The 13,234-nt window shown below is 36.8% G+C and overlaps 1 non-coding gene across 1 annotated transcript; it reads left to right on the top strand.

The window, feature by feature from the left end:
- Positions 1-11,489: 11,489 nt before the first annotated feature.
- Positions 11,490-11,596, top strand: LOC136221233 (small nucleolar RNA R71). The gene has a single exon (XR_010685011.1). It is a non-coding gene; the product is annotated as a small nucleolar RNA R71 (small nucleolar RNA).
- The last annotated feature ends 1,638 nt before the right edge of the window (positions 11,597-13,234 follow it).

Below are 13,234 nucleotides of genomic sequence, written 5' to 3' on the forward strand. Positions count from 1 at the left end.
ATGGGCAACCCACTTTTGTCTAGGCATTTTTTATGCTTGAATTTGGTTGAGAGAGTTTAAAAATTGGTTAAGTAATGTTAGGGTTTTGTGTTGGGAAGATGATGAATATGGAAAGATTTATGGGGAAGATGATGAATCTTTGAGTGTTGGGAAGAGTACAATGTATTGATTGGTGAAAGGTAGATTTTTAGGTTCAATTTCCGCACTACAGCACGCGTGTCGCGATCGAGATTCCTGGAATCTCGATCGCGATAGGGAGTTTTCAAGGGGAGAAAATCATCCTGAAATACCTGTCTCGCTGGTCGTCTAGAGATTTTTGACCTGTAACCATAAAAGCTGATATTTTTGACAATTTCAACTTGGAAAAATTCAATTCTTCTTGCAATTATGTGTCATTAATGATAAGTTTAATTCCTGAAACTTTAAAAACAAAACTGATCGAGCCGTACATGTCGGGGAGATGCCTTCGCCAGCTCGGTTACATGAAGACCATACCCAGACCGATCTTGAGGCCGTTGAAGTCCGTATGTCCTTGGTCCAGCTTGAAGTATCGGGTAGAAGTGCCCACCGACATGGCGAAGGATCTTTGGACCTCATTTCCCGAGGCGGGCGTCCTTGTATTGTCTCGGTTCACTCTAGCACAGACTCCTTCGGACTATGAAGAGCAGTACATGCCGTGGTACTACCTACATTCACACCCTCAGCTACTGCCGGAGATGCCTGCACACGGACCGACTATTCATACTCGCTCGAACAGCGAAGTGGTAAGTGATTTAAGTTTTAATCAACTAATTTACAAATATCAAATTATATTTAATGAAATGATATTTATTCATTTTGGGGTTTTTCTTTTGCCAGTGGGTTAGTCGTTTCACTAACTGGGGAGAATGTGCATTAGAGGCGATGAACCTTCTTGATGAAGGTGTTGCGACTGAGTGGAAACAGTCGTACGACCAGATTTTGGATGCTTGGCATTCGGCCAAGTGATTTGTGATTGTGTTTTAGTACTTTTTATTATAGTTGTATGGATTATATCTGTATTATGTACTTGGTATTTTTAGTACTTTAATTATATAAGTACGTTCAGAAACTATATATACAGCTAACTGAAACCATCCAGAGCTATTCAGAAACCATTCAGAATCAACCTGTAACTCGACTCAACAAAACTGTAACTGAAACCATCCAGAACTATTCAGAGTTCCTACAGAATCAACCTGTAACATATATACAACTAACTGAAACCATCCAGAACTATTCAGAAATCATTCAAAATCAACCTGTAACTCGACTCAACAAAACTGTATCAAAACTGTAACTGAAAACATCCAGAACTATTCAGAATTCCTACAGAATCAACATGTAACATATATACAACTAACTGAAAACATCCAGAACTATTTAGAAACAATTCAGAATCAACCTGTAACATATATAGAACTAACTGAAACCATTCAGAATCAACCTGTAACTCGACTCAACAAAACTGTATCAAAACTGTAACTGAAAACATCCAGAACTATTCAGAATTCCTACAGAATCAACTTGTAACATATATACAACTAACTGAAAACATCCAGAACTATTCAGAAACCATTCAAAATCAACCTGTAACATATATACAACTAACTGAAACCATTCAGAATCAACCTATAACTTGACTCAACAAAACTATTTCAAAACTGTAACTGAAAACATCCAGAACAATACAGAAACCATTCAGAATCAACCTGTAACATATATACAACTAACTGAAACCATCCAGAACCATTCAGAAACCATTCAGAATCAACCTGTAACTTGACTCAACAAAACTGTAACTGAAACCATAACATATAATACTCAAAGTCTGAAATATACACAATAACAGCTAATTGCCTCTAAGGTTAACCAATCTTGTCCATTGTGCTCTCCTATCAACATAAAAGTGATCCCACCCTTCAACGCTACGATCATGGTGTTGAGACCACCATGTCAGTATAGAGGGGACTAGAAAATTAGGAGATAAATTTAAACGGATATAGTGGCGGCAGTGATTACCCAAATGAGCTATGCATATCTCTCGTTCTGGTCTTGTAGCAGTGGATGCGGCATACAATGGTAACATAGTACCACAAAACTGTGATGTAATTCCACCCATGAAACTGAAAAACATGACAGCAACATTGTACAATGTAGCAATCGGAAACAAGTCATCATAAACGAGCATCTAATGCTCCTACGAACTACCTCCACCGTCCCAACTTATCCTATTAATTGTTGCATCAACAACATCAAGTAACACATTTTCATACCGAAAACGGTTAGCAATTATTTCATTTCTAAGGTTATGCCTAACTAATTTCCACGAATCTTCGATGCCAAAAATGTAGGTAGAAACAACACAGAAGCCACAATTTCCATCACCGATTACGTCGTAATATGTTTCGACCTAGGGCTTAATGATCCCGATTATTTTGTCAGAATGTATGAAATCATTAACTTCAAACGTATTTCCATCTGCATTGAGTGAAATAAGATATTGTAAATCGCACAGAACTTATGTTCAGTGTAAATGAATTAGATATTGCAAAACTGTATTACAAAAACAAGTTGTGTTGATCAAATAAACATTACCTGAGGAGGCAAAATTATGGACAGATGATGAAGAGCTTCTCCTACCACTTCTACCACGGCTCATAGATGAACTACTAGAACGAGCACATCCACGCCGACTTTCATTATACTCCCAGGCACTCGACGTACGTTTAGTGGATTTACTCACCTTGGGTCGTCCTCGAACGTTAATTTTTACATCAGGTTCGGTGTAATATGCTTCATCAGGGTGTAGTTGATCATGTATAAGTATTGAAATGTTCCGCAGCAAGGTTGGGTCACCTTTAGAGACCTGGTCGACTAAGGATTTAAAATATCTCTGATCCTCCATCCGATCATTACACCCTTTAGTTTCATGAGTCTGGCCATAATTAATCAAAAGTGTTCTCCAGAACACATGAACCCCCTCAATATTGATCATCTCATTAAGCTCATAAGCTTGTTTGAGCTTGCATGCACATGGTATCTGATGAGAGGTTCTCAATACACAACCATAAAGCGCATTCATTTCATGGATCAAACTTCTCATGCGATCTAACTCAACATTAAGCAGTTGCATGCAGTAGTGGGAGACTTTGCATACCAGGTAGTTAAGGGGGAATCTGGAGTATAAGACTCCTTTACGAAGCCTGGACTGCTCAAGCATGTACCTGATAAGAAGATAAACATACTATCAGTTGACTGAGATTACAAATACCTGATAAGAATATAAACATCTTCCAATAGAATGTATTGAAAATACTTGATATTAGTTGACTGGGATTCTATCTGCTTGTGAACCTTCTGCCATACCATATCCAGGGATCTTGTGGCTGTATTAAGCCATTGCGTTAGACTCGCATGTTCGCTCTCCACACGACAAGAAGTTGTGTTGCCAAATTGTAGGAAACCTTTCATCCAAGCAACAACAAACTTCTCCTTATACACCAACCATGTCTCCTCAATGTACGAGATAAGAGTTTGGTACCTGCTCATCGAATCCTTCATCTTACTCAGGTTTTGCTCGTACTCCACAATGGATAAAGATTGAATTATTGTTCTCCATTTTCCATTCTTGAATTTAGCGGCAAATGATTTGTCTCCCGTAATTCTGTACACCCGATCTTCTACATCCTTGTTTATATGCCAGGTGCATAGCAAGTGTGTTGTATGTGGGAAAACCTCCAAGATCGGCTTCAACAACCCCAACTCCCTATCATTGACGATAACAGTCGGGTTAAGATCAAACTCAATCAAAACCATCAGCCGCTGCAGGACCCAACGATAGCTCCCTTCAGTCTCATCTTTAATGATGGCATACGCGATCTTGAAGTTGTTATTGCAAGGCGTCATCCCAACAATTTCAATAAATGGCATTTTGTACTTGTTAGTTCTGTACGTTGAATCAATGTCGATGTACCAATAATAGGTCCTGAATAAATCTACTGATTCTGGATGTGCCATAAACACATGTGTAATCACGCCAGAATGAGGACCAGCTTGCGTATGATGAGCATACTTGTTCTCGAGAGCAATAGGATAGAACTAACTAGCCAGGTCTCTACCTTCGAACCCATCCTTCCTCATCTTATCCCTATAATTGTAAACATGTTTAATTGTTGGATTGTCTTCGGGATGCTTTTTTTAACGGCTGCTAAAATAACACAAGGCTTTGCTTGAGCCGAACTCATATCACGAACAATTAATTTAGATGCGGTACTGAGTCCGCTCATCTGCCGACTTTCCTCTGGATACACATGTAACATATGATTGTGCTGACCAGTTAATCCAGCCTTAGCCTTTATCCCCCAACCAAAAAGGTCTGACCGTTGACAAGTTTAATCTCAAATTTACACATGCACGCTTTAGTTTTAGTTTTTCGTATTAACCCTGCATCATCCGTTCTCCCTCTGTAGCGTTCACCCCGTGAACATCTCAATTGCTTTTGCTTTCCCCCATGTTTATGCGAAGATATTATAATCTCAAACTCAATTCGAATAGCTACCTGTTTTGCCCAATTAACAATATTTTCACACGAAGGGAAAACGGTGTCCATTATAAAATGGGAACTGTAATCAATGTCGTCGGGTTGCCAATCTTCTAACGGTACCGGAATATATAAAAAATGCATAATAGGTATTAACAATACGTGCAAAAATTTAAAAAGTGGCATTCGGGTGCATAATAGGTATTAACAATACGCGTAAAAATTAAAAAATATAAATTTGGGGCTTATTCTGGCAGCCTGTCCGTTAAAAATTAAAATTTTGAGCTTGTTTGGGCCTTGTATAGGCTAAACGGGAAGGTTGCCCCGTTAAAAAGCAAAAAACGGGCCAATATTGGCCTAAACGGGCAGCCTGCCCGTTCCACCGTCGGTTGGAATGAGCAGGTCACTCTGCCCGTCCCACGACGGAACGAGCGCATCGCGTGGCCCGTTCCGCAGGTGGAACGGGCGGCCTGTGTTGCTCGTTCCGTTGGTGGAACGAGCGGCGTATGCCGCTCGTCCGCAAGCCGAATGGGTAGTTCATCCGTTCGGCCTGCGGACGAGCGGCATGCGCCGCCCGTTTAGGCTAAATCCATAAAAAAAAAATTCAAAAATTAAAAAACGAATATTTAATTTAAATTTAGATCGTAAGATTACCTCGTGTTCCAAATCATGGTCTTCGGGAATGCTCGGGTCCATTTTCGTCAAATTCGGGTTTTTATGCTTGGGAGAGAAAAAGAGAAAAAAAAATTGAGTTTTAGAAAAAAAATAAATGAGGAGCGCATAAATGTCAAAAGGGTGCGGTGGAAAGAAAAAAAGTTGTGGTATATAGCAATACCCTAAATTTAAGGTTAACCAAAAGGTTTTGCCTTAATTAAAAAGAAATAAATAAGGAAAGAATTAAAACTTTATTAATCACAAACATATATATACATTAATCACAGAATTAAAACATATATACATTAATAAATTATAGATACATATATATACATTAATCTCATAAAATCACTTAAAACAATCATACAGAAAGAAAATTAAACATTATCCTGATGAAAAGTAATTCGTCTTGCATTGGCCCTGTTGATTTTTGCTTAAATAAAGACTTGTCTTCTTCTGGAGAAAGAAATCGTGGACCAAGACGAAATACACGTTTAACTAGCACTTCGTTTTCTAAAAACTCGAAGTCAAGGATGGGATATAATTCATTTTCATTCCAAGATACTGAAATCGTGCCCTTAGCACCTAAAATGATTCCACATATTATACTCCCAAACCCAACCGTCTTGTTCTTCAAACGAGAGGTGGCTATCAATCCCTCCATCAAAATGAGGAATTAACTGTATTGCCTTGAAAAATGTCTCCTAATACGTACAGATCGGTGTCACAAACAATACTACTATGAACACGTTCGAACAAACTGTGACAGAGATACTTGTGAAGATATAGCATGGAGTTCGAATTAATTGACTTGTTGAAAGCAAAACTCGGATTGAATCTCCAGAATCCTGTCAACATTCTCCATATATCTCGAGAAGTCATATCTCGTCCTAGATGGTACTGAGTTGTATCCCTTGGTGGGAATCCAAATCATTCATGCAATTTGGGATATCCGAATGTGTATGCTTTTCCCCCATTTCGGAAACTGATACGAACTCGTCGTTTGTTGACGAAACGTACGGTGGAAAAGAACTCGACCACCCAATTACCTATTACTGGGAATCGCATGGACGAAAACTTGGTCCATCCTAAGTTTGCAATGTAGCGATTCATGTCATCACCAATTCCTAGTTCATCGTTCAGGAACTCGTCCATGTACATCATGCCACAAAACATGACGTAATGAAAATGTAGATATCGTCGTCCCTCATCTTCATTATAAATAGGGAACCATGCACCGTAACGTGCTGAGATATCAATATGGTTGCTACGAGCAGACGCATTTTTCTTACTGGTCTTTGGAGAGGAAGTCATGTTTAAGGAATATTTGTGTCTATAACTTTGATAAATTGAAAGAGAGAAGTTCAGAATATCTGAAAGAGATGAAAAGATAATATGATTCTGAAAATATTTCAATTTATAAGTTACTAAATCCAAAAATTGTGTCTGTTAAATGTGAAAAGGTGTCAAATTTGGTACCTTTTGGGTGAAAAACTGACTGAAAATTCGAAATACAGCAGATAACTTAGGAAAATAGAAGAAACAAAGGTGGTAGCACCATAATTAGGCCATGTCGCGATCGAGATTCTTGGAATCTCGGTCGTGACACGCTTTGCTACTTTGGCAAAGACGTATGTCGACCTCATCCTAAGTCGCGGCAGAGATTCTAAAAATCTCTACGCGAGCAGAAACTTTTCCTATGCTAATATGCTGAAAATCTCAGTTGAGATTTCAGAATTCTCTAAGAAATTTTAAGTAAAAATGTTCAAAAACTTAAAACACTTATATTTTCTGAAATAAAAACTCAAAACATGACTTGATTATTCTTTTCAATGATAAAACTTATTATTATTTTTTTGTCTTTAATAAAATTTAAAATAAAATTCTAAAAAGTAAAATGAAATAAACTAAAAATAAAATTAAAACTATGAACTAAAATTAAGAAAAATGAAAATTAAGAACGAAAACTAAGTAAATTAATTTTTATAAAATTCATCCACATATTCAATTTCTTGAATCGGAGCTCCTTCATAATAAATTTTACATCGATTACCATTTAAATCGACCTCCTTTGGAAGTTTCTAATTCCAAAGCTCCATACTCAAACGTTTTATTAACTAAATACGGTCCAGTCCATCTAGACTTAAGCTTGCCCGGAAATAACTTTAATGGGGAATTAAAAAGCAAAACTTTATCCCCAACATTAAAGTTTTTAACCTTAATTCTAGCATCATGCCATTTTTTCACTTTTTCCTTATATACCCTTGCATTTTCGTAGGATAAGTAGCGTAATTCACCCAACTCGTTTAAGTCGAACAAACGCTTTTTACCTGCGCTTTGCAAATTATAATTAAGGGTTTTGATTGCCCAATACGCTTTATGTTCTAACTCTGCTGGTAAATGACAAGTTTTACTATGGACTAATCTATAAGGTGTCATTCCTATAGGTGTTTTGAATGCAGTACAGTATGCCCATAATGCACCGTTAAGTTTGTGTGACCAGTCTCTTCTAGAAAACGAAACTGTTTTCTCTAATATCCATTTGAGTTCTCTATTTGAAATCTCCGCTTGACCATTCGTTTGAGGATGGTATGGCGTAGATACACGGTGGTGTACTCCATATTTCTTCATGAGCGATTCAAAGCTTCTATTTATGAAATGAGTACCTCCATCGCTTATCATTACTCTAGGGACTCCAAATCGACAAAATATTTCGTTTAAAAACTTAACAGCTGCCTTAGAATCATTGGTCGGGGTTGCAATTGCTTCAACCCACTTTGAAACATAATCTACGGCTACTAAAATATAAGTTTTGCCAAAAGAAGGGGGAAAAGGACCCATAAAATCGATTCCCCACACGTCGAAGATTTCAACTTCCAACATGTTCGTGAGAGGCATCTCATCTTTCTTTCCTAAATTCCCGGTTCTTTGACACTTATCACAACAGATAATAAATGAACGAACATCTTTAAACAGAGTAGGCCAAAAGAATCCATATTGTAATATCCTAGCAACTGTTTTGCTTACGCCGTTATGACCTCCATAAGAGCTTGCATGACATTCCAATATTATAGAATTATACTCAAACTCACTAACGCATCTCCTAAGCATTCCATCGCCACATGTCTTGAACAAAAATGGATCTTCCTAAAAATATTTTTTAACTTCCAAAAAGAATTTATTCTTTTGCTGGGAATTCAATCCATCTGGTACAATATTAGCAGCAAGGTAATTACCTATATCCATATACCAAGTTGCTACTACACTTTTTACTTGCATGAGATATTCATCGGGAAAATCATCTTGTATGGCTACGGTCTCACTAATTGGACCGTTTTCATCTTCAAGTCTTGATAGATGATCGGCGACAAGGTTTTCGAATCCCTTTTTATCTTTTATTTCAATGTCAAATTCTTGCAATAATAAAACCCATCTAATAAGACGCGGTTTAGCATCTTTCTTAGCAAACAAATACCACTCTAACAAGTACGACCTAAACTTATCAACTATCATTAGCATTTCTTTTTTGGTGGTTGTATAATTTAATTGTGCACCGGATAAAGTGTGACTTGCATAATATATGACATGAAGTTTCTTATCCTTCATTTGACCTAGTACATATCCTACGGCTAAGTCACTTGCATCGCACATAATTTCGAAAGGTAAATCCCAATCAGGTTTAGCAATTATGGGTGCACTGACTAAAGCGGTTTCCAACATACTAAAGGCTTGTAAACAATCCTTGTTAAAATCAAAAGTAGAATCTTTCATAAGCAAATTTGTAAGTGGTTTGGAAATTACAGAAAAGTTTTTTATAAACCTTCTGTAAAGACCTGGGTGTCCTAAAAATGATCTTACTCCCTTTTACCATGGTTGGTGGGGATAAATTTTATATTATAGAAGTTTTCTCTCTATCCACTTCTAATCCTTTTTCAGAAATTTTATGTCCTAAAACTATTCCTTCGTCTATCATGAAGTGACAATAAAATGCATGACTGGCTATCCTTTCGATCATTTGATCAATGAAAGGTAGAGGAAAATGATCTTTCATGGTTGCCTTGTTTAGGTTCCTATAATCTATACAAACCCTCCAACTTGTGGTGGTTCGCGTAAGTATCAACTCACCTTCTTCATTTCTCACTACAGTCATACCTCCCTTCTTTGGTACACAATGGATCAGACTAACCCATTCACTATCCGAAATTGGATATATGATTCCATTATCCAAAAGTTTAGTAATCTCATTTTTTACTACTTCTTTCATGTTCGGATTTAGGCGTCTTTGCCTATCCGCTTTAGGGGGTTTACCTTCTTCTAAATGAATTATATGCATTACATTGCTGGGATTTATTCCCTTTAAGTCTGAAATTTTCCAGCCTATACTTTCTATCCTATTTCTAACAACTTCTTTTAACTTTTCTTCTTGATCTTTAGTCAATTTGTTAGAGATAATTATAGGGAGAGTATCGCCTTCACCTAGAAAAGCGTATCTCAAATGGCTGGGTAACTCTTTTAGTTCTAATTTAGGGGGTTTTAACACTGAAGGTGGAATTGGTCCATCTTCTCGAATAAAAGGCTCTGGAGCCTTATCTTCCATTTCTTCTTCAACTATTGGTTCTATAATATTTTCCTCTTGAACAACATCGTTAACACATTCGTCAACCAAATCAAGTTTCATACAAACAAATACTTCCATAGGGTATTTTATGGCTCTATTCATATTAAACTCAATTTCGTCTTCTCCTATTCTCAAAATTACTTTTCCTTCCGACACATCAACTAATGCACGTCCCGTATTCATAAACGGTCTACCAAAAATTAGTGGACAATTAACGTCATATGCAAAGTCAAGTATAACAAAGTCGGTAGGAAAAATAAACTTATCGACTTTTACTAAAACATTCTCAATTATACCATATGGTTTCTTAGTGGTTTGATCTGCTAATTGCAAAACCATATTAGTGCGTTTAATATCTTCTTCTAGACCTAAGTTTTTGAATATAGACAATGGCATTAAGTTAATGCTCGCTCCTAAGTCACAAAGACAACTTGGGAATTCAATATCTCCCAACTTAGACAGGATGGTAAAACATCCAAGGTCTTTAAGCTTAGTCGGCAAATGACTTGACACGATTGAACTACAATCTTCGGTTAACACTATGGATGAAATTCCTTCCCAACTTATTTTCTTAGAAATTAAATCTTTTAAAAACTTACCATAGTTAGGAATTTGCGTTATCGCATCCATAAATGTTAAATTAATGTGCAAATTTTTAAGTTTGTCTAAAAATGTTAAAAACTGTTTGTCATAGTCCTTGTTTCGGACTTTATGTGGAAAAGGTGGTTTTGGTGAAAATTCTTTTGTATTAGCATCAACGGGCGAACTCTTCGAATTTGCATTCTCTTCTGTGGACTTTGTCGTCAAATCACTTCCCTGTAAAATGTTAGTAGTATTTCCGGGCATTTTCGGACCTAAATAGTGTTTTCTCCCGAGCTAAGAGTTATATCCTTAACTTGCTCTTTAGGATTTTCTTCCGTATGGCTAGGAAGACTTCCCTCTTTTCGGGATGGAATTGATTTAGCAATTTGTCCAATTCGTACTTCCAAATTATGGATGCTAGATGAATGGTTCTTAATTAATTGATCAAACTTGTTCTCAATTCGTTTAAAACCGTCATCATGGTTGTTAATTTTACCACCGATAGCATCTATAAATTTATCGATTTTAGAAGATAGTGTGCCAATAGTGTCCCTTGATTGATTTTGGTAATTATTAGTTCTACCTTGATTGGCACCAGTATTGTTATTCTCTTTCCAACTAAAGTTAGGGTTATTCCTCCATCTGGGATTGTAGGTATTTGAATAAGGGTTATTGATTTGATTTTGTCATTGGACAAAATTTACCTATTCTACCTCATCCGCACCACTATAATCCGTATCAACTTGGATAGGGTTTCCATTAATGTCACACGGTGTCATAAACTTGTCAATTTTGTGCGAAAGCGCAGAAAATTAGGCTTGTAACATCGCGACAAGGTCAAGATTAACTATACCTTTAACTAGAGATGAAGTCGATGAAGATGGTTTTGGAGCAACCGCTATATGTGCACGTTCGGCAGGCCACATGCTACTATTAATTGCCATTTCCTCTAAAAGTACTTTCGCTTCAGCATACATCTTCTTCATAAATAACCCTCCCGACATAGCATCTAATGAACCTCTGGTTGTGGGATTTATTCCATTATAGAATGTTTGCATTAAAAGTTCATCAGGCAAATGATGATGTGGGCATAAATGTTGAAGTTCTTTGAAACGTTCTCATGCTTCATACAGGGTTTCATTTTCATGTTGTGTGAATGATGTCAGTTCTTTTATAATTATCGCTGTTTTGGCTAAGGGAAAATATTTTGATAAAAATGCTTAGGCTAATTGGTTCCAAGTTTGGAATGTTCCGACCGGCATAGAAGTTAACCAAACTTTAGCCTTGTCCTTCAAAGTGAAAGGAAATAGGCGAAGTTTGACTGCTTCGGCAGGAACGTCCGTCATTTTGAAAGTATCACAAATTTCAAGAAAATTGGTCAAATGGGCATTAGGGTTTTCATTAGGTAGTCCATAAAATGTCACACTATTTTGTAACATATTAAGCAAGGCTGGTTTGATTTCAAATTGGTGTGCATTTATTTGGGGTCTAACTATGATATTCATTACTGATGCTCGTAAAATATATAGCAATAAATATGACAAGTGTATCCTACCGCAACAAGTAATATTGTGCTAAGCACGAGATCAAACCACAAAGACTATTTGTTATAATTAGTAAATCTACCTAGAGTGATCTAATTGTTTAGAGGGTTGAATGATAGTTTGGGTTTTGTCTAATTAACTAATTGAATTGAAAGCAATAAACTAACAAAATAAAGCGAACAATTAACAGGGTAGAAGGTGGATTAATGGAAGGCACAATCTAGGTTGAGGAATCCTTTGATTAAATCCTATGTATGGGTTTAGGGAGTTCAGATTTATGTTTTACCATTGATTGACGGTAATCGCCCTAATAAGAAAGACAAATGTGATCAAGATCCATTTAACCTATTCACATGCATTCGGGTGACGAGGGCCTGTCCCGACGAGACAGGTCCTAATTGGGGCGATTTTGCTCCTGCTTTTATCTATTTAGATCCCTGGGCTTCCAAAAAGTGCTCTAATGGTCCCTGATGAATCCCAAAAGTGCTCTAACGGTCCCTGAATAATCCGAAAATGCTCCAATAGGCTTGGGTCTGGTTCGGAAATGCTCAAATAGGCCTAAAAACACCTGAAAACATAGAAAATGCCATAAATGCCGGAAATTACTAATTTTAACTAAAAGGTAACAAAACGATACTAAAATTAAAAGGAAATAAAGCAAAAACGAACTAAAATGATCCTAAAAACCCTATACAAATGGGAGCTATCAACATCCCCACACTTGGATCTTGCTTGTCCTCAAGCAAGACAGAATCCAAAATAGAGAAAAATCAACAAATAGCTCCCATGCAAAAACAAGAATCTACTGCACTTTATTATCCACAACAGTTCAGACTACTCATTTTGCAATTAAAAAAATAATAAACCTCAGACGAGTCTCCAAAACTGATTAGTTGATATTTTCGATCAACACTTCATGAAAACGAAAGAAGAGAACTAAAATTGATAGCTCACAAGTAGTCACTCTAACGCTCAAGTGTTTGGGTGTAAATTTTTTTTGTAAACGCTCTACATTTTACTGCACAAAGTGGTCACGTTGGGATTGCATCATCCATCCGGTCAAAATTAATGCATTAAAATTAAATAAAATCATAGGTCTTTAAAGGGTTGTAACGTGGGCTAAAGGTTGGGGTAGGAAAAAAGGAATTTTTAGGTAAAAAGTTAATGACTCAAATAGTTAAGATTTTTGCAAAAAGGACACTAAATTAGGGAGCTATCAATCACCTCCCCACACTTAAATCTTGCTTGTCCTCAAGCAAGTCAGAATCCAAAAGG

This window comes from Euphorbia lathyris, chromosome 2 (assembly GCF_963576675.1).
Source record: "Euphorbia lathyris chromosome 2, ddEupLath1.1, whole genome shotgun sequence".
NCBI classification, from domain to species: domain Eukaryota; kingdom Viridiplantae; phylum Streptophyta; class Magnoliopsida; order Malpighiales; family Euphorbiaceae; genus Euphorbia; species Euphorbia lathyris.